The following is a 22,001-nucleotide window of genomic DNA, read 5'->3' as shown; positions in this document are numbered from 1 at the left end:
GACAAACATTATATGTTCTCATTCATTTGGAGCAAGTGAATTTAAACTTTCCAGCCTGATTTGCCCTTTCTGGTGTTTTCCATATTTTCCATGTTAGCTCTTCTCATGGTTGTATAGAGCAGGAGTTGACAAATTGTGGCACGTAGGCCCAATCTGGCTGTCTCCTGTTTTTGTCAACAAACTTTTATTGGGACATGGCCGTACCCATCTTTTACATAATGTCTATGGCTTTTTTTAGGCTACCATGGAAGAGCTGAGTAGTAGCAATAGAGATTATGTCTACACAGCACAAAATATTTACCACTTAGTCCTTTACAAAAAAAGTTGTCGAGCCCTAGTGTGGAAGTATCTGTGTAGATTTTCTTTCTAAATCTGTGGAGTAGGAAAATAAAAATGAGTCTGTGCTACAAACTACTCTAACCTATCAGGATGCTCTAATGAAATCACCTATGTGAAAGTACTTCGAAAAAGTACTAAGAAATATATGAATCATACCATTATTACTTATACATTTATTGTGTAATATATAATTATATATAAACAAGAATTATATTTAAAATTATGAAAATATATATTATTATATTATAATACATAATATATATTAGTATTCAGATGATGGGGGTGCAATGTGACATAGTAGAAAATGAACAAACAAAAGCCAAATAGCATGAGATTTGAAATCAAGCACACCTGAAGTTGAATCTAAGTCCACCCAACTATTCCGATCATGATTTGGAGTAGTTATTAAATTCCTCAAGCATCATTTCCTTACCTGCGGATAAGATTATTAAACTGGGGAAGAGAAATAATGCACAATGGGGCTAATGACACTTCATTCCTAAGCTTGCTGGGAGGGTGAAAAAAGATATACAAATGCATTCAATTATGTATGCATTTGTCCATTGAATATGTCGCACGAATGCTCCACTGGGTATCAGGAGTTGTGCCAATCACCAGATGTACAGCTGTGCTCAGAAAGCCACAGTCCCTGCACCCTAGTACCTACAGTCTAGTGGGATAGACAGGCCTTGAAATTTCAGAACATAAAAGTTCAATGACAATTCTGAGGGCTGTTCAAATTAAGTAGTAATGGCCACAGTCATGGCTAATGGCATGACTGCTACAAAGAGATGAGAATTTTTCAAAGACACAAGAAATCACCCAGGTTCTCAGTTGTGAGAAACCTTTGAGGGGCAGTGGGGGATTCATAAGACTGGAAGATCTGAACTCAGGGAAGGGAAAAGGAAAGCACAGCACTATATAGATCTGAGCACAGGGTAGGATGGGAGTAAGAGATGGCAAAGGGAGAGAAAGAAGGATGTGAAAAAGGTAGTCACAGAGGTCAGATTTGCCCTACTGAGCATCATAGGATCAGCGGGAACACTATACACCCACCAGCAATATTTCCTTCTCTTGTAGAAATCAGCCCCTCTAAGTCCCTCCAAAGAAACCATGCAGCTGCAAACGCACAGCAAAACACAATCACACTTGTGTACATGGGGGCAGAGGATGTGTGCATTTTTATTAAACTGGCTTCCTTTTCTTCCTGAGAAGGTAGCTACACCATATCTACCAGCCTTCCTTGGAATTAGGTATAGCCACGCAACACTTCTGGCTAATGGAACCTTGGTAGAAGTTATGTTTGTCCCTCACAGCCTATCCTCATAAAAGCCTCCCATCTAGTTCCCCAACTTTCACTCTCCCCTAGTCTGCTGGGCTCAGTGGAGCACTTCAGGGCCCGAAGAGAATAGCAGGGCCAGAGGAAAGAAGGATCATGGATCCCTGCCTGACTGCATGGAGCAGAGCTCCCTATGATATGAACAAGAAATGAACTGTGACCATATTCATGCACTGTGAGCTTGGGGTTGTTTTTCTCCTTTACAGCCCTAATTAGTACATACAAGTATCTTATTTTCCCTTTGTACATTTACTGCCACCAGAATGGAAGCTTCGTGAAGACAAGAACTCTGTCTTCTCATTCACATTTATGTCTAGAATTGTGTGACATTAACAAGATGGTCGGAAAACATTTATAGACAAAAAATATTGGTAGGTTGAGGACAAGATAATGTCAATCAGTGACCCAGGGTCATTGGAAGAGAAGAAATAAAAGCTGATACAACACAGCTCTTCTGTAAACAGTAAAGTTCTGTACAGATTGCAGAAGTGGGGTTTGTTTTCCATCATTGCAGAAGTGGGTTTGTAGATGCACAGGCATATTATGCATACAGGCATAGCCACAGTGAATTCTTACAACATTGTAGTGTAGACATGAGCACACAGATGTGCCACAATTGAATTCTTTTAGCATGATAGGAACCAAAGATGATCACGTACTCAAAAGAATCAGGATCTCCCTGTGTCCATGTGGGCCCATGTCTGTCTCCCACTGGGACGTAAGCTAGATTCATACATCAGGCTTAGGCTTTAGATCCAGGTAATCTGGGAATAAATAAGAATGCTAATTTACAGTCATCAAGTTCTTTGTATCTGCCTAGCACTGTGATAAGAGTGTTATGTATGTCCCATGATACTTAATTCTCTTATCCACCCTACATGGTAAGTATTATTGCTATCCTCATTTTATAAATTCAGCAAGTTCAGGCTTAGAAAGGTGAAGGAATGTGTTGAAGGCCACCTAGCCAGAGGGGCTTCCTAGATGCTGACCTGAGGCATGTGCCTTCACCCCTTCACTACTGTGTCTTCATCTGTAAAATGGGAGCAACAACACACATCTGACAAGTCTGTTAGAAGGATAAAATTAAATCCGACAGTGCATCTAGAATTCCCTGTGGATCATCTGACACTGAGAAGGAGCTCAGAAATATACCACCTTCCTTCCCTATACTTCCCTTCATTTGCCCAGGAGAGCCATTTTGTCCTAGGCAAGGTTCTGAGCTCCAAAAGCCAGCAGCAAGCGGAGGCCAAGTCCCCAGATGACTCCGCCACCAGGGCCAGCCAGTGTGCACCAAACCCTTAATCGTATTTAAACTCTGTCTGGGCACCTAATTATCTTAATGATGCAGAATTCAAAATAGCACAGTCTGTGTGCACCCCAAGAAAGGTCCCGTTCACAGACATGGGCCTATCAAGCCAGAGAAAAGAGTCTAATAAAAGAATTTAACAATTACAGTACTTAGAACAGGAAAGGCTGACAGGTCATCATTGGAAGCTGGGTTCTCCCTGAGATCCCTCTCTCCCGTCTGAGCTTTCTTGGGATATTTCCACTCTTCTGTTTGGACTCCCCCTGCTTCAGGGGCCATGACTCTTTCATTGTTGATTATGTGGTTTAATTCTCGCAACTATGTCAGGTAGACATGACAAGCCCATTTCACAAACAAAGGGACTGAGCCCTGGAGAAAGTTGGGTCTTTGGAACAAAACCAGAAGCTCACTCTGTAGCCCAGTGTCCTGGGATACCGATCACATGGACAGCCTGAGTCCATGTCTTGCACTCTTGAACTCTTCAAGAGGTGGCCTGATGAGCCTTCTTTTCCATTTCTTCTTCCTCTCCCCTCTCTTCTTGCTTCCTCCCTCCCTTCCTACCTAACTTTTCTTCTTAATTTTATTCTTTCATTCCCTGACTTCTTAGTTTTTCTCTTTCCTCCCTCCTTACCTTGATTCCTTCTCTCTGTCCTTCCATCCCTTTCTTTCTCTCCCTTCCTTCTCTCTTTCTCTCTTCCCCTCTCTCATGCTCTCTCACTCTCACTGTATTAACTACCTATTCTTTGCCTGGTCTCATACAAGACTTCAGGAACACACAGATCCATTAGACATGTCTCTGCTCTCAGGGAACTCACTCTCAGCTGGGATGGGGGGACAGACAGCAAAACAGACACCACAGTAGTGAGATTAAATATTATGATGAAGAAATCAGAGCTAGCTGTAGGAGCATGGATGAGGGTCCCAGGGAAGGCTTTCACTTCAAGGCAGCCTCTACATCACTGTCTTAATTTCTGCCTAAGTGCAAGATGTCACCATCCTCACAGATGGGGCTGAAAAGACTCTGTCAACCTCTTTAGATCGTTCTCAATTTGTGCAGTAAGACACCTAAGAGCTTGCCAATGGCTAGAGTATGCCATGGAATTCCTCACAGCCTGTCAATTTCAAATAGGGGCTGGCCATTGCTGGGATAGTGGAAGAAGGTAGTCTGCTACCCACTTATTCTCCATCCCAGGTAATGGTCAATAGCCAGGTAATATTAGACCTCAACAAGCGGATACCCAATATTAGCCTCAGAGTTGATCAGTGCTCAATGCTCATGAGAACAGATTAATAAACAATAAACACATAAATATTGCTATTGTTCCAGCATATTGAGAAATACTTGAATATGCTACTGTATAAGTTTAAGGCACACAGCTTGATGGTTTGATTTACATAGATTATGAAATGATGACCACAGTAGGTTCAGCTAACATCCATGTTCTCATATAGATACAATAAAAAGAAAGAAAAAAAATCTTTTTGTGATGAGGACTCTTTAAGATCTGCTCTCTTAACTTTCCTGTATATCATATACCAGCATTAACTATGGTCACTGTGTTGTACATTACATCCCCAGGACTCACATCTTATAACTGGCAGTTTGTAGCTTTTGACCACCTTTAGCAATTCACCCTCCCCCCCACCCCCCACCCCCCTACCACCACCCCACGCTGCCGCCTCTGGTAACCACAAATCTGATCTCCAGAAGAAAGTGTCAGTGTTGAGGATAGGGCATTAGAAATTACCAGGCAGACCAGCAAAAGAAAAAAGATTGAAAAAGATTGAAGAAAGCCTATAAGACACAGGACACAATGTAAAGAAACAATATTCATGTTATGAGAATTCCAGAAGAGAAAGAGAAAAGGATAGAAAATATATGCAAAGCAACAATGGCCAACAAAAATCCCTGAACCCAGGGAGAGAAATGGGTATCCAGATTCATGAGGTTTAAAGAACCCGAAGGAGGTTGAACTCATTTAGGGCTGCACCAAAACACATAATAAATAGTCAAAAGGCAAAGGCAAAGAATTTTTAAAGGAGCAAGAGGAAAGAGAGAAGTTACATACAAGGAAACACCCATGAGACCATTGGCAGATTTCTCAATATAAATATTTCCTAAACAGCATTCTTGTACCAGTCTGGGTGGTTTTTGCAACCACCAAATGTCTCATGTTGAGGTAGTCTTGCATAGATGGGCTCAAGTATCTTATTTGGAGTCAAACAGATTTTGGTTTGTAACTATAAGGTTCTGGATGGGAAATCTTAGTTCTTCCAGGCTCAATGTCTCATTTTTATAATGTAGATAATAACCTAGGTCATAGGACTGCTGGTCGAAATACAGCACAGTGTCTTCTCCACCATAAAATAAGAACATGGCAAATGACACTTATTTCTAAATATTATGACTGTAATTCATCAAAATGGTTCTGTGAGAGCCCTTCGTTTATTAGGAACAGAGTAGAGACTTGAAGTTGAAGCCACCTACCTTGAGATTCACCACAAATGAAAGAGAGGCAGATTTTGAGACACCAACCTTCCATCCAGCACACCCCATCCCATCAGGGAAGTTATTGTCAGGAAATCAATGGTGAATTCTCATCTCAAGGAGGTGGGATCCACCAGATTGTGGTGGATGCCAATGAATTCATGGTTTTATTAACCTGTCTGGAACTGATAGAATCTGAGGAGTGCTAGCCCTTCTCATCTCAGTATCCCCTGGAAAGTTACCAAGTAAACTGTAAGTAGTGAAAGGCTCCAAATACTTCATGCTCCAACAGATCCAATCTTTCTTGAGCTTGAGGGACTGACACTATCTGTCTTCCCCTCTCCACTCTGGCTAATAACTTCGGTCATGTGGCACCCACTTTCCAAAGCCTTTCTTTTCTCTCAGCTTGAGAAAGCTCCAATTTGGTGATTGTTCATTATCCCCCCATTTAGACAATTTTCAACGCACAGTGGAACCTTTAAACAGTGTGAACAATGTTGTCAATCTTTCTGCATGCTGCCTCTGCCAGGCATTAAGAAGTAAATTGACTGCACAGCAGGAGGGGAATTAGGAACACAGTTTCCATTAATAGTTATAGGGGAAGCCAAGTGGGGCCTTAAGTTTGGTCATGGATGGGGGCGGGCATTAGAGACACCTGTCTACCAGGGGCTGGACTGAGTCTGAGTCAGTATTCGGAGCTCCCCAACAAGGCCTTTCTTCACCAGGGAGAGAATCCCTTAATGCAGGCCACAATAGGGTGGGTGGAAGAGAAGAGAAAAATCCATACCTTGAGGACCTGCTGTATGCAAAGCACATCAATAGTGTTATCTCACGTCATCCTCAAAATAACACCAAGGGTTGGGAGCAGTATTTGTTTTGTGTGGATGAGAATGCAGAAGTAAAAACTCAAGTCACACAACTCATGAGTGATGGAGCCAGGATCTGAAATGTGATCTATCCAGCTCCCAAAGTCCCATCGTTAGCAACCACTTTACTGTAAGAGGGACTTGCTTTCTAGAGTCTTCCTAATGTCTCTTTTGCCCAGACTGGGCTGCCTCCCCTGGAGGCAATTGGAGGATTAATAAGTTCACTATCTCTTGTTATCACACAAACTGAGGCCTTTGTCCATTTTCACTGGATTCAGCTTCTGCCAGCTGTGCTTATCATTCACCTTTGTTGTTCCAACGATATTATCCACCCACCCTTACTTCCGCCTTTCCTGTATTACTCAGAACAGCCACTTCTCTGCTCCATGAGTAGCTATCGAAGAAACAGCAAATAGGCCACTAATTCCTCATCCCACATGTATAACGGGCATCATTCATCAATTTCCCACCTAGCAGCAACTACCAACAGATCAGATGAGACACTCAAGCATAACTCTATCTGCCTTCCACAACCCGAGCCAAACACAACTCCTAAGTAAACCAGTGAATGTATCCTGTGCATAACAAAATTTCCTCTTTCTTGCCCCACTTCTCAAGAGCAGAAAACCAAACAGACTATATTCTAATGGGTACATTTACTAATCACATCTTTTATTTTTCTATCCCTGCACACTCTCTCAAAGATTTAAAACCCAGATATTCTAGTTCTCAAACCCCAGTCCTATCAACATTTGTTGGAATTATATGACCTTAGGCAGGTTGGCTCCTTCATCTATAAAATAGTTATGCTAATGTCATCCTCACAGCATTATTTGAGGATCAAATGAGAAAAAACACACAGAGCACCAAACATAATGCCTGGAAAATGGATAGTTCATTAATGTCGAATCGACAAAATGCCCAAACATCAGGGTATCTCTTTTTCCTCCACCTCCACCATCTGGCTGGTTTCCCATGTGATAGAGCCTTCTCTGTTCTGTTCCCTCCAGCATTTAGGAAGGACAGGACTCTCAAGTCAATCTGAGGATAACTGCTTGCCAAAGGTAGAAACAATTGCTGGTGTCTTGGCAAGAGATGGCCACATCTCAAAAGGACAATGGGAAACCTTTGGCTGAAAATTCTGCAGTGGCTGGTGGACCGCCCACAACTGTACTGCACACAGATGCTGAACCTCCTTCTCTCAAAACCAGGGTCAGTCCCAGCACCTTTCTTTCTTCTTTTTCAACAACAAAAGCATTGAGCCCTTACTATGGGTAGGGCACATGCTAGATCCATCGACCACCAGTCTATGCACTTTTTAATGTTATTTATTTATTTATTTAAGAGAGAGAGAGAGAGCATGTGCACATGAGTGGGGGTGGACGGGCAGAGGGAGAGAAGGAAAGAATCTGGAGCAGACTCTCTGTTGAGCTTGGAGTCCAAGGCAGGGCTCGATCTCTCCACCCTGAGATCTGACCTGAGCCAAAATTAAAAGTTGGACATTTAACTGACTGAGCCACCCAGGCACCCCTCCATGCATTTCTTTAATAAGCCACCTGCTGAAAAGATGACAGTGACATCTGACATGAATCAAGAGCTTTGGGGAATATAAATAATAGTGAAAGGGAAAATAAGGGAAGGGAGAAGAAATGTGTGGGAAATATCAGAAAGGGAGACAGAACGTAAAGACTGCTAACTCTGGGAAACGAACTAGGGGTGGTAGAAGGGGAGGAGGGCGGGGGGTGGGAGTGAATGGGTGACGGGCACTGGGTATTATTCTGTATGTTAGTAAATTGAACACCAATAAAAAATAAAAATTAAAAAAAAAAAAAAAAAAAAAAGAGCTTCCAGCATGCCGGGCACTGCAGTATTTTATGTGGACTTTCTCACTCAGTCCTCAGAGGATCATTTTACCAAATGGAAGGATGCCAAATACACCTGTTATATAGATCTGTTCTCTCTCTCTCTCTCTCTCTCTCTCTCTCTCTGTGTGTGTGTGTGTTTAATTTAGTGATTAATCACAAAAGTCATAATGTTCATTTTAAAACTTTTAAACAGGGCACCTGGTTGATTGATTGATTGATTGATTGACTGATTTAGCGTCTGCCTTCAACTCAGGTCATGATCCCAGGGTCCTGGGATCGAGCCCCACGTTGGGTTCCCTGCTCAGTTGGGAGTCTGCTCTTCCTTCTCCCTATGCCCCTCTCCCCAACTCATGCCATCTCTCCCTACTCAAATAAATAAATAAAATCTTAAAAACATAGCTGAACAGCAGTGGACAAGATGTTAAAGAATTTCATGTGCTTAGCAAAGTGACTGTCCTATGGGTATTAAACACACAAATAAAAAGTGTCAACCCTCTTCCCTCCCTGACAGCATTATGGAATTAGCCCTGCCCTCTGTACTGACCCCCTGCAAGGAGGCAGCATTCCCATGGCTAGGGGCAGCCTTGGTGTCTCTCTCTTCTTCTTGGCTATTCTCTTCCAGAGTTCTCTCTCTCTTAGCATTTTCTCTCATAAATATTTGCAAAAAATCAGGCTGCTCTGTCTCATTGTGTTTTCACGCCTTGTTTTGCCACCTTCTTAGCAGAGCTGATTTGACATAAATATTTATGTGTAAAAATATGTTCCCTAGTCCCCGATGTTCTCCACCCTACATACTATCATGGGGAGCATTGGGGCACTGCTTACATGGGGCCTCCCTGCAGCCTGGAGCAGTGCACAGCCACTGATTTCATCCTGGGTTGTGAGAAGAAGCAGATGTTGGATCTGTGACCCCCTGGTAACAGGTCCCCTGGTAACAAGTTCTCGGTGACAGGCCAAAGGGCTCCAAAGCTCTGCAACAGAATTTATCAGCTTTCCCTGCATTATTATAGACTGTCCTGTGGGAGTTCCCTCAGCAGCGGGAGCAACTCTGCTGTCAAACTAGCTTGGCCAAAACTAAAAAAATATGGTAGGGGTGCCTGGGTGCTTTGTGGACTGGGCATCCAACTCTTGATTTTGGCTCAGGTCATGATCTTGGGGTCCTGGGATCGAGCCCCACATCAGGCTACTTGCTCAGCAAGGAGTATACTTGGAATTCTCTCTCCTCCCTCTGCTCCTCCATCCCTCTCAAATAAATAAATCTTAAAAAAAGAAATACTGTAGATATATCTAATTGTATATCTGTACCCTTTCTTCCTTCCTTCAGTTCATTTCCAGCACTGCCCACAGACACACCTGCACCACCCATACCCTTCTATAGCCAATGACCATCATGCCATTTTTTAAAGATTTATTTATTTTATGATAGAGAGAGAGAGAGAGAGAGAGAGAGAGAGAGAGAGAGGCAGAGACACAGGAGGGAGAAGCAGGCTCCACACTGGGAGCCTGATGCGGGACTCGATCCTGGGACCCCAGGATCGCGCCCTGGGCCAAAGGCAGGCGCCAAACCGCTGAGCTACCCAGGGATCCCCCCATCATGCCATTTTTAAGGCCATGCCAGGTGTTGTCACCCATTCCCTCCTCACTTCTAGAAGTACACTGTCTTCATCCCTTCATATCTCCCTGTCATGTTCTTATCCCCCTTGGAGTGCACTCCCCTCTTGCCAAGGTCACCCACCATCCTTCTTCCAAAAATGCCACTCCTGGCTATTATTGCTGTTGGAACAGGGCCTACATGGTAGCTTAGCTCTCCTGCAGTCTACAGCAGCAACAGGAGCAAGAGCAAACCATCAGCCTCCTTTTAATAGCACCAACCTGATAGAACCAGGTGGCCAAGGACTCCGTGTCTGCCTGAGCAGAGCACAAGACCCCCAGCCATAGTCATTTAGGGCTCTGATTGGGGTGGAGAAAGCTGATTTGGTTGGAGCCCAGTTCACCCCAGACTCCATGAGGACACTTTCCCTAAAGGAAACAATGCACAGAGATTTCTGCCCACACCTTTCAGAAGACTATAAGACAGGCAGCTTACTTATAATTAATTTAATTAGTCATAATTAATGATGATTCTTAACAACCCATTGATAATTATTACTTGAGGATTATATAATTATTTAATAGTATATGACATAATTATTACTAATTAATAATAAATACACATGTTACATTGGTAAGTGGATATGGGATATCAGCAATCTGTTAGTAGAAAAAGGCTCCCAGACTGGGTCAAAAAATAAAGACCTAACCCTTATTTGTATGCCACGCTGAAATTGCATGATGAATTAGTAAAAAGTGCACTGTTTTCAAAGTCAGAAAACCTGAGTCCTAAAATCAATGGTACCATCTGAGGCCGTGTGACCTTGGGCACGGCAGCTCCTCTTGGCAAGCTTCTGGTTTCTCAGTTCCAAATGGGGGACCCGGCAATCTCCAGGGGAGGCTCACATGTGGTAAGGGATGGGCAAATACGCTGTAACCTTCAGAATACTTCAGGCCCTGCTCCTCAGAGTGCGGTCGGAGAGCAGGCCGTGAAGACACAGCTGATGCAAGCCAGACTCTGAGCTATAAAGCTCTAGCGAGAACCCGGCCCTCTCGCTCACTAGCTGTCGGGCCCTGAGAAGCCAGTGAATTCCTCTCAATCTCAATGTTCTTATCTGTAAAATACAGGTGATATGTGGTATCTGCCTCACAAACTCGTTATGAGGATTAGGGGTAACATAAAAGCTGTCAGAAACGATGAAGTTGTTATAACCACAGATACAGCTGAGATTAGAAAAATAAGAGAATATTATTTAAAAGTTTCACCCTAACTTAGAAATCTAGTGAAAATGGTCAACTTTTCAATCAAAATTTACATTACCCAACTGACCCAAGAGAAAGCAGAAAACCACAGTAGGCCAAAAGCCATATAAAAATTGAAGTCATTTCTGTGGTACTCTCTTTCAATTTTTCTGTAAGTTGAACATTTTTCAAAATTTCAAAATAAAGGCCAGGGTAAAAAAAAAACTCACAAAGAGGCACTAACCCAATTATTTTACAGCCAAATGGTAGCAGACCTTTGAGAAATAGAAAATTCCCATTTTAATCAGACTCTTCTGGAGCATAGGAAAGATGTGAGCTACCTCCAATCACGTTATTCCACTAGTACGATCTTGGTACCAAGACTGGACAGAGGCCATAAGGAATGAATTCAACCCAATCTGCCTTTCTGAACAAAATCCACACAAGAAAACCAATCTCCATTATAAACATTGATGCAAAACAAAACAAAACTTGTTTGTTTTTCAGAAAAAAACAACCAGCTGAACTAATGCCCCTTAAACGCCTGGCACCTGCTCCCTCATTGGTCCTGATTAGTAAGATGTCATGACTTCCATGTAAGACAGGGTACATGTGGTTATTATTACTATTCATCACTATCAAAAACACAACAATTTTGTTTCCATTCTTCTAGCCCTTCCAGCTTCTTCAAAGTGTTTTAACAAACGAAACCAATGAAATGCAGAACTAAAAGAACTGAGCAGCCTTGGGAAAAGGATGTGAATCTTACAAGTCTTGAAGGATAAGTCAAATAATAAAACATAAATGCTACCAACAAAAGTGAAAGAAGCCCACAAGCCACATATACACACACCAGAGCTTACTAATTAAGTTGGAACAGGGATAATGGGAAGAGGCATGTGGGAGTGAATGTCCACATTTCTCTCAAACGTTTTTCACAGTAATGAATTAAAAGATTACACTTCAGATTTCATTGCTGACAAATGAAGAAAAAGAAATGACTGTACTAGTTAAAAGTATACAGTGACCAGTGGAAGAATTTTAAAAAACAAACAAACAAACAAAAAACCAGAAATCATGGAAGTTAGAGGAAGGGAGGAAAAAACCAAGGCCAAAAAACTAGATCAGTGATTCCCAACCTTGGGTTTTCATTAGAATACCTGTGAATAGTTTTTAAAATCCTGATGCCTAAGCCACATGCTAGAGCAAATAAATCCATCCCCCAAGCAGGAGCCAGGCAGTCGAATTTGTTAAAGCTCTGTATGGGATTCCAGTGTGTGGCTAATGCAAGGAAGCACTACCAATTTATAATAAAGAACAAGAGCATCACCACCGAAGAATGAAGACAGAATTGATAATAAGCATGCAAGTTACATATGAAAAAAAAAAAAAGCCTCTCAGTCTGGATCAAAATCCAAATCTGGCTTTCATTTGTATGTCCTAAGAAGCTGTGTGATGCCTTATTTAAAAGAGCACTGCATTCCAAGTCAGAAAACCTAGGTTCTAAAATCAAAGATAACCCTTTGAGGCTGTGTGACCTTGGACAAAGTCCCTGTCCTCTACAAGATTTCTGGCATCACGGCCTGGCTATGTCCAGGGGAGGTTCCGCTATGGTAAGGAAGAGGCAAAAGTGCTCTGAACTTCAGAATACTAACGCTTTTTGCCTCCAAGTGTGGTCTGCACACCAGCAGCACTGGCATCCTCTAGGAGCTCCTAAGAAAAGCAGGATCTCTGAATCCACCCTGACGCTACTGAATCAGAGTCCTCTGCATGGTAACCAGATCCCAGAGGTGATCCGGGTGCACTTCAATGTTGGAGAAGCAATGCTCCAGACGGCTATCCGGCCTTCCCCACAGAGTCAGGGAGACAAGAATTATTGCCTGTTTTTGTTGTCTTATGCCCCTGTATGTGCCTCCCTCTCCTGAAATGCCCTCCCACATCCCTGTCGAGCTGACCCCTCTTTGATTTTGGGGGCACAGCTTAGATAAACTCCAGGAAAGACTCCCAGACACATCCCTGGCTGCTGGGTTAGTTGACCTTCCTGGGCTTCCCCCTGGTCAACCTGCTGCATTGGTGGAGCTGTTGGTATCTGTGTCACATCCCAGCACTCTACTGTAACTTTTTAAGGGCATTTCAATAAGTGCCTGCAATATGCGAAAGGTGCTTGCATAACCAGAATTTAGCATAGAAACCACTTTTATTAGTTTCCAGTGGCTGCTGTAACAAATTACTACAATCCTGGTGCCTTAGAACAACAGAAATTCATTCTCTCGCTAAATGCTAGCAGTGTGAAATCAAAGTGGCTCCAGGCCTGCTCCCCTTCAGAAGCTCTAGGGAAGGATCTGCCCCTGCCTCTTGCAGCCTTTGTGCCTCCAGGATCTCCCCTCTATGCTCACACTGCCTCCTCTGTGTGTCCTCTTCCAAGGACACTTGCCTCTGGAGGTAGGACTCATGCAGATAATCCAGGATGATCTCCTAATCTCAAGAACCTTCACTTTAACACACACGCAAAGACCTTTTTCTCCCCCCATATAAGTTTATATTCATAGGTTCTGGGCATTAGGACCTGGCTATATCTTCTTGATGGCCACTCTCCAGCCCACACTACAAATCTCATAGGAGGTATCCAAAGACCTCTGCAGTATTAATGCACACCCACTCTACAAAAGTGAACCTGAGGGGGTTTAAACACAAATAAATAGCAGAAACAACAAAACCTTTCCCAGTGTCACAATTGAAATAACATTGGGACAAATACACATGTCCATCTCCTGAGGACTTGTCCCTAACTTACACAAATGCCCAACCTATATTAAGTGTAACGTGTTTGATGCACATGCACTTTGTGTCTATAGTGGTGATAAGCACGACATGTCCATGATACCTCCTCTGTCCAACAACCTTGAAGGTACATAGTACTGTAACCACAGGTAGTACCTGGCACCAGAGTCAGGATCTGAACACAGGGCTATCTGGCTCCATTCATTCACATCTCAGCAAATATTTACTGAGTGCCTACCATGTGCCAGGGATGACTGGGTTCAAGACTTTTCTAGACATAGGCTCAGAGAGGGGAGTGTCCAGCTGCAAAGCCAACACTCTGCTCACTGCTCTGGCTGTCAAACAGCATCTTGGCTCTACCTTCTCAAAGCACTTTTTTACTTCTGGGACTTCAGTTCCTACCTGATACCTTCAGCAATGGCACTGTGCCATACCAAAAACCACATTGCTCTGGCAAGCACTCTCAGAGCCAAGGGCCATCAGAGCCAAGAATATCTTGGGAATCTCCTATGACTGAGAACTTGTAAACTTCACATCTTCATGTTGTCTCAGACTCACTTCTAATGCCCCATGGCAAGTAGATTCCACCACTGATTCCTTGCCAACCTAACAAGGGTCTGTGGAATATCCCAGGGATCAGCTGACATGCATGTTCAAGTGAGAGGTGGATGTAAAATGAAGTCAGATGGATCAGTAAGGTATACCACCAGGTTGAAGGAACTTACAGACAATGCTACAAATACAACCCCAATTATAAGACAGAATGGAAACTCAAAGCAAAAATTTGTCTTAGAGATCCAAGAGTTATCCAGGCAGAGGGTGCTAATTGAAATAGGCCAAAGAGGCCACTTAGATTTCTACAAGGAGAGATGAGGTGAGAGAGTCAGTAGTCAAAACGAAAGTGTTCCCAAGGAAGAAAGTCAGAGGATTTTGTTCATAAGAATGTCAACATTGGAAGGAACTGCAAATATTGCTAATGTACGGTTTACAAATGCAGGTGCTTACAAGCCAGGACTATTGGTCAGCTGGTGTGAACCAGTATGATAGATCTGCCAGTTATTCATAGCCAAATTTAGTCTGATTGTATCATTACAAGGTTTTTATTATTTGGTGCCTGGAGCATATGGGTTGTTAAATATTTTGAGTATCACCCCTGCTACATGATGAGGCAAGAAAAATGAGTGAGTGACATAGAATAGATGTAAAATAGCTAGACAGCCAGCCAGAGAGATGAATAAGTAAATAGACACACAAATGATGATGTTGATGATGATGAAAGACAAGGTGGCAGAGAAAGACAATAGATAATAGATAGGTAGGTAGGGAGGTAGGGAGGTAGATAAGTAGATAGATAGATAGATAGATAGATAGATAGATAGATAGATAGATAGATAAATAGAGACAGGAATAGCTGGCTGGCTGGATGATGGATGGATGAGTGGATGGATGGAGCTAGCTATAATATCTAGCTAGACAGTAATGTATATAAAGCCCCAAAACATAATGTCGAGTGAGGGGGAAAAATAAGATGCAGGATGCCATGTAAAATATGACATGGTACACAAAAATTAAAACATAAAATGCCATATATTATTTATCAAAACATAAATCTATATGTAAAAATTAAAAAGGACCTATTTGTAAGAGTTCCAGGTATCACTCTTAAAAAACAACATGTGTAAAAAACTTCACAGCCTTGGATCTATCAGTGATCTCACAGATATGATACCAAAAGCACAGATGACAAAAGAAAATAGACAAACAGAACTACATCAACATCAAAATTTTTGTGCATCAAAGGACACAGTCAACAGAGTGAAATGGCAAGCCACTGAATGGGAGAAAATATTTTCAAATTATATATTTAGCAAGAGATTGATACCCAGAATATATAAAGGACTCCTAAAGTCAACACTAAAAAAATGAATCACCAAATCAAAAAATAAGAAAAAGACTTGCATATTCATTTTTTTCCAAATATATACAGTGGCCAATACGCACCTGAAAAGATGCTCAACATAACTCATCATCAGCAAAACACAAATCTAAACCACACCAAGATACCATCTCACACCCATTAGAATGGATACTATAAAAAAAAAAGATAGGAAACAAAAACAGAAAATAACAAGTATTGGTGAGGATGTGGAGAAATGGGAACTTCGGGCATTGCTGGTGGGAATATAAAATGTTACTACGGAAAACAGTATGGTGGTTCCTCAAAAAATTCACCATAGAATTATCATATGAAATTGTGCAATTTCACTTCTGGGTATATTCCCAAAAGAACTGAAAACAGAGACTCAACCAGTTATTTGAGCACCCATGTTCATAGCCACTTTATTCACAATGACCAAAAAGTAGAAGCAATCCAAGTATTCATGGATAGATGAATGGATAAACACAATGTGTATATACATACAACAGAGTACTTACTCAGCCTTTGAAAGGAAGGGCATTCTGACACATGCTACAACATGGTTGACCCTTGAGGACATTATGCTAAGTGAAATAAATCATTCACAAAAGGGCAAATATTGTATGAACCTACTTTTATGAGGTACCAAGAGTAGTCAAATTTATAGAGATTGAAAGTAAAATGGTAGTTGTTGAGGGCTAGGGTGGAAGGGATTGGCGAGTTAGTATTTAATGGGTACAGAGTTTAAGTCTTGCAAGATGAAAAGAATTCTGGAGATGGATGGTAGTATTGGTTGCACAATCCATGCCACAAAACTGTACACTTAACAATGGCAAAATGGGGGACACCTTGGTGGCTCAGTCGGTTAAGTGTCCAATTCTTGATTCTGGCTCAGGTCATGATGTCAGGGTCATGAGATCAAGCCCCAAGTCAGGCTCTGAGCTGAGTGTAGACTTTGCTTGAGATTCTCTCTCTCCCTTCTCCCTCTGCTCCCCCACTCCCCACCTCAAAAAAAAAAAAAAAGGTAAAATGGTAAATTTTATGTTATGAAAATTTTAACACAGTTAAAAACAAATCATTTTTAAACATTTAAAAGTTACTTGGATTAGCTATAAAAAGGAAACACATAAAATCGATGACTCTTAACTTTACATATGGTGCAAGGGAAGGGGCAATTTCAACATGATCTGTGACTTATTGGTTTTGATGCCAAAAAAGTTGGTTCTGATATGTGTGTGTGTGTGTGTGTGTGTGTGTGTGTGTGTGTGTGTGTGTGTAAGGGGGTTCACCCAGCCTGCTCACATTAGGTTAGGGTTAGAGTGATCTGTTTTTCCATACAGTACCTATCTTGATCTATCTGAAGAAACAGGGCCAAATGTTATCTATTGTGGATTCTGGGTAGTAGAAGACTGGGTGATTGTTACCTCATTCTTTGTATTTTTCTGTATCATTTTTAATTTCTTTGAAATAAAAATTATAATTGAAGAAGCAAAAATTTGGGAGTGGGGAAGACTTCAATATTATGACTTTGCTAAATTGTCACATCTCTGTGCTCTGGGAACAACAGTCACTTATTTCTAGGAACATTTTAACCAACACAGGTAATCTCTAAAAAATTTCCAGGCACAATTCCAGGCTTATAGTAGGTCCTAGGTAAGTATGTGCTGAATGAATGAATGAATAAATGAATGAATGAATGAACGAACAAACAAATGACCCCTACTAGGTAGTTTAGGGTAGAGCCTACATTGACTAGGAGTCAGATCAAATGACCTCTTGGCTATGACCACAAAACTCTTTTTATCCCTAAGATACTGGCCTGGGCCTCTTCCCAGTTTTCACTATGTTCAGCCCTTCCTACTCCATGGGTTCCAAGAACACAGCCAGAGAATGCAAACAAATGAGCCAGTAATTTTCAGGACATTCTCAATTCCTTGGCTAGGTCTCTGCAGCAACTGAATATTAATCATATTAACTCTGACCTCCCTGCCCAAATTCCTTTGTATTGGATGCGGTAATGAGCCTCTCGGGCAAGACAATTTTCCCAAGGTTTCAATATCTATTCCTGTCCGATGGGTGACAGCTATAAGTCCTGAAGGCAGCCAATTAAGTCAGCAAGGATGATCCTCCTCTAATCTGAGTGATAGGAAATTCAAATCAGGCAACCACCAGCTAGGTCAAGATAGGTGCTGCCTGGAAAAACAGATCACGCTAACCCTAACCTAATGTGAACAGGCTGGGTGAACCCCCTTAAACAAACACACAGGAGATGCGGTCCTACCGGTCCCTCGGGAACTGCCACATCACCATCACTACAACCAGTGAAAACTCTTTTGACTCAGGTCAATGTGACCTGAGAATCTTTATCCTAAAAATCAGGAAGTGATCACTCAGGGAGTGATCCTGGGGTCCTGGGATCGAGTCCCAGATCAGGCTCCCCACAGGGAGCCTGCTTCTCCCTCTGCCTGTATCTCTGCCTCTCTCTGTGTCTCTCATGAATAAATAAATAAAGTCTTTTTTTAAAAAGTAAAAAATGTGCAAAAAGACTCTGGTTCCAAGTGACATAGGGTTTGGTTAAAGGGAAATGGTCAACCTCACACATTCCTCGGCCCTCATGAAGGCAAGTGGAGTGGGGACCCAGCGGTGCCTTTTAATGGTCTCTAGTAGGCACATCACTGAGCACCTCCTCTGACCTGGAAATCACTGCGAAGTGTCTTTATTAAATAAGACACAGAGCCACAACCAACCCAGACCCACAAACCAGAACAAATCATCTGCAAAACCTCAATCAATCCTAAATTTGCTGAAAAACAACCAAACAAAACAAGACAAAACAAAATCAGAAAACTACAAACTCACAGTTTTTGATAAGAGTTATAGTTCAGACTCACCTGTGTTTACCTGCCCAGGACTGACCCCAGGGATTCCAACTCACTGGGTACGGGGTCCAGGCCTAGAATACAAATTTGGAAAATGATCTGGTGGAGATGCTGAGGCATAACCCGGTGAAGTCTCATAAATTTAATATATTTCAAAGGTATGCCTTGTGAAAGAAGACCAAAACCTTTGCTCACCTTCCTCCCCTCCTCCTTCCCAACCTTCCTTTATTTTTAATCTTGCTTTCTTCCCTGTGTTTTCCTTCTCTTCCCCCTCCCCACTACCTTCAACTCAATAGCTATGTACTGAATATATTTCGTTAACTGAGATACCAGATTGCTTTCCAAACTTAATAAAAAGCTTTATTTGGTGGACGACTCAAGTGAGTCCTCAAGGCTCTCTCTGCTCCGTCACAGGGCGATCACAGTCCAATTCCTCAAAAAACCCTTTTCTCCTTTTTTTTTTTTTTTTGAATGATGAGACTATCTGGACTTAAGGTAAAGAGGCCTTTGGGGTCATGTTTGGAAGACAAACAGTAAAGAGCAAGTCCCTGAAGTCAGACACACCTGGTGTTGCCTCTTGGCTCTATTTCTCAGCTGTGTGTCTTTAGGCAAGTTTCCTAACTTCTCCTAAAAGTGCAAATACAAGATAAAAATGGGCCTCCGTAGATATCAGCTTGGACGGACGATAACTGAAGACCAATGGGCCCAGTGGGGTCAGGAAGGGAAGATCATACTCTCCCTACCTGCTTCACATACAATCCTGTTACATTTACAGAATCAAAATCTTTGAGGAGAGGCAAGACTGAATCACATAGGGGTTTCTTGGAATAGAACAAGATTCCATTTCACCCATCCGGTAGGAAAGAGGCTTAAAATAGAAAACCACCTTCATGATACATAAAGCATGAATTTAAAAATAATAGTAATGACAGTTCATGTTTACTCTTGTCTTTCTATGTATCCACCACTTTGCTCAGGGCTGTACAAAAATAATCTTAGCTAATCCTCAACACTGGGAGGTATTATTTTCAGTCCCATTTTATAGATGAAGAAACTGAGGCACAGAGAGGTTCAATAAATTATCTGGTGATCTTGTAGAACAAATCTGATGTCTGAGACCACCTTCTTAACAGCACTTGCTCAACAACCAACAATGAAATCTTGGGAATCTTGTTTTGAGTATTTTTTTTAAATCACCTTCAGCCCCATTAGGGGAGAAATCAGTTACTACTAAGGAGATCGGTAATGTGGGTATCTGTTCCACTTATGCAGACCTCTTGCCTCCTGGATGTACAAAGGTTTAGCTGGGCACCATCCATTTGAGCCCAAATTCCCCAGATCCCCACAGGATGGGCAAGACCACGTGTGACTCTCTGATCACCAGCTCCCCCTCACAGGCTCAGCTGCCTGACTGGCCTCCCTGACCTGTCACACTCTCAGGAGGCCATCTCCAAGTCTCCAGAGACCCTGGATTCGTGCTACAGCTCCAGTGTCCCTCCCTCTGTTGACACAGACCCAACTAGCCATCAAAGCTGCAAAGGGACAGCTCCTCAAATGCAGCTAATTCCTCCCAGAGAAATGTGGAGCCCGTGATGCCTGCTTTTCATCCCAGTTCCCGAGCTTCACCTTTCTGGCATAATATTCATCTCTTTTGTCTCCTGCATGAAAAGCGCTCTGCGGCAGGAAGACACTGCAGCTGCTTTCACAGGACCATGCTGGTCTGGTGTGGGGAGAAAGCCCAGTTCAGACAGCCACTGCCCTCCTCGGGCTCTGTCTTCCTCGGGATTGGGAAGGCACTACATACAGAAGTGGCTGGGGTCAGGGGGCAAGGATCTACTCTGGCTGGTGGCAGAAGGTCCTGAAAATCCCACTGAGGCCCTGGGGTAGTCACATGTAGAGAGCAGCCAGGGCCACCGAGGACTCTCAGCCCTTTGGGATATGGCTGGGAGGGCATTTTAACACTATTTTTTTTAACACATTTTAAGACTAAGTATGAGTTTCTTGAAAACTTCAATATTCTCTTCCTATGTGACCTGACAGTTGCACACCTTGATATCTACCCAAGACAGATGAAAACTCACATCCACCCAGACTTGTGGGAGAACATTCACAGCAGCATTATTCATAATATTTCCCAAATGGAAAGAGCCCAAGTGAATGCATGGAGTGGTCTTCCCATGTAACGGCACATTCTTCAGCAATAAAAGGAAATAAAATCTTGGGGTGCCTGGGTGGCTCAGTCAGTTAAGTGGCTGCCTTTGGCTCAGGTCATGATCCTGGGGTCCTGGGATCGAATCCTGCATGGGGCTCCCTGCTCAGCGGAGAGTCTGCTTCTCCCTCTCCTTCTGCTGCTCCCCTTGCTTGTGGTCTCTGGCTCTCTCTCTCTCTCTCTCTCTCTCTTTCACTCTCTGTCAAATAAATAAATAAAATCTTTTTTTTTAAAAAGAAAGAAATGAAATCTCAATGCCACCTACAACACAGATGAACCTCAGAAACAGTATGCTATGTGCAACAAGCACCAAGGGTCACGTATTGTGTGCTTCCACTGATATTGCATAGCCAGAACAGGCAAATTTATAAAAGCAGAACATAGATTGGTATTGCCTGGTGGTGGGAATGGGCACAAGAACAAGGATGTCATTGGGGTGATGACAATGTTCTGAAATTGGGTAAGCGGTGATAGTTGCACAACCCAGGAAATTTACTAAAAATCCCTGGAATTGTACACTTAAAATGGTTGAATATTATACCTCCATAAGGTTGGGGTTGTTTTCATCATCAAACATTCAGATTTTCTAAATTACTGAAGGATGCATGCATCAGACCTTGTTTTGAGGCTGCCACCATCCCTCTAGCCCTGAGAGGAGACTGAGTAAGAAGTGAGGGACATGGGTGTCTGATGCTCACAATACCTGGAAACTCAACAAACAAATAAACAAACAAATAAAATAATTATTTGATTTTTAGACCCTGACAAGTTTGTAAACATTAAATGTCTGTGGATCCAGGAGAGCCAGGTCAAAATGTGCCCCTGCACACCCACCCTCCGAATCATCGCACACATGCCTGTCACGGCTGGGAGGACATCAGTCTCGCCTGTCCCGTTTCAGAGCACTGTGGGAGGTTTTAGTCAATTCAGGACGTGGCATTTTTGGAGGAAGATAGGAAAGTAGTTAGTAGCTGTTCTCCTCCCCCTACCCCCACCCCCAGCCGGTCTCATGATATTTTCTTGTGTTAGAATCATTTGCGATGCGAGTCCTTTCAAATCATGAAAAAAATACCAAAGTTGCTTAAGGAAAAAACAAACAAACAAACAAACCAAAAAAAGAAAAGATTGGCTCAGATTCAAGATTTTCCCCAGTGGCAAAAGCAATCCCACTCTAGTGCA

At 42.4% G+C, this 22,001-nt stretch overlaps 1 protein-coding gene and 1 long non-coding RNA gene across 5 annotated transcripts in view; both read right to left on the bottom strand.

The window, feature by feature from the left end:
• Positions 1–22,001, bottom strand: part of SHISA9 (shisa family member 9) — a 288,046-nt gene that overhangs the window by 100,589 nt on the left and 165,456 nt on the right. The window lies entirely within an intron of this gene.
• Positions 16,141–22,001, bottom strand: part of LOC140638462 (uncharacterized) — a 66,408-nt gene continuing 60,547 nt past the window's right edge. For all 3 annotated transcript variants that reach the window (XR_012035485.1, XR_012035486.1, XR_012035487.1), the window contains 2 exons: positions 18,626–18,687; positions 16,141–16,739 (listed from right to left, as the gene is read on the bottom strand). This is a non-coding gene — a long non-coding RNA (uncharacterized lncRNA). The remainder of the gene's footprint in view (positions 16,740–18,625; positions 18,688–22,001) is intronic.

Source organism: Canis lupus, chromosome 8, assembly GCF_048164855.1.
Source record: "Canis lupus baileyi chromosome 8, mCanLup2.hap1, whole genome shotgun sequence".
Classification (NCBI taxonomy): Eukaryota; Metazoa; Chordata; class Mammalia; order Carnivora; family Canidae; genus Canis; species Canis lupus.
The sequence above is the reverse complement of the archived record's forward strand: the minus strand, read 5'-3'. Positions and strand labels throughout refer to the sequence as shown.